We start from the raw sequence: 805 nt of genomic DNA on the forward strand, positions 1-805 counted from the left end.
GAGAGGCATGGTGACTATAGTTAATGGCACTGTATTATATATGCAAAAGTGGCTGAGAGAATAGAGCTTAAAAGCTCTCTCCAAGAAAAAATACTTATAACTATGTGTGGTGATGGATATTTACTAGACTTACTGTGGTGATTGTTTCCTAATATATACAAATATTGAGTCATTATGTTGTACCTCTGAAAATAATACTATAATGTTGTATGTCAGTTATATCTCAATAAAAAGGGGGAAAATATATATCGTGGTTGTTTTGGCAGCACATATACTAAAATTGGAACAATACAGAGATTAGCGGGACCCCCGGCACAAGGATGACAAGCGAATTCGTGCCGGGTTCTATATTAAATATACGTGTGTGTGTGTGTGTGTGTGTGTGTCTGTGTGTGTGACACCCGGGCACCTCTTACTCTTATCTATCTCCATTTTTTAAAGATTTTATTTATTTATTTGATAGACAGAGAGCACAAGCAGGGGGTGTGGCAGAGAGAGGGAGAAGCAGTTCCCCACTGAGCGGGGTGTATGATGTGGGGCTCTATCTCATGAGCTTGAAATCATGACCTGAGCCCAAGGCAGACACTTAACTGACTGAGCCACCCAGGTGTCCTTGTCTACCTCCATTCTTGATGGGGAGATTTTGGTGCCCCTAAGAGGGCCCTGAGAGGCCCCTGAGAGGCCCCTGAGAACAGACAGGTATGTTCATCTCCTTTGCACAGAGTAGGGAGGCTTTCTACCTCACTGCCTCCACCCTCCACCTGTGTAATGGGCACTTGGGGACAGGGCAAATATTGATCGGAGA

The 805-nt window shown here is 43.9% G+C and overlaps 1 non-coding gene across 1 annotated transcript; it reads left to right on the top strand.

Annotated features, from left to right (window-relative positions):
• The first annotated feature begins 250 nt into the window (after positions 1-250).
• LOC125096624 (U6 spliceosomal RNA) lies at positions 251-355 on the top strand. Its single transcript, XR_007126298.1, has one exon. It is a non-coding gene; the product is annotated as a U6 spliceosomal RNA (small nuclear RNA).
• Positions 356-805: the final 450 nt, after the last annotated feature.

Source organism: Lutra lutra, chromosome 3 (genome assembly GCF_902655055.1).
Source record: "Lutra lutra chromosome 3, mLutLut1.2, whole genome shotgun sequence".
Lineage (NCBI taxonomy): Eukaryota > Metazoa > Chordata > Mammalia > Carnivora > Mustelidae > Lutra > Lutra lutra.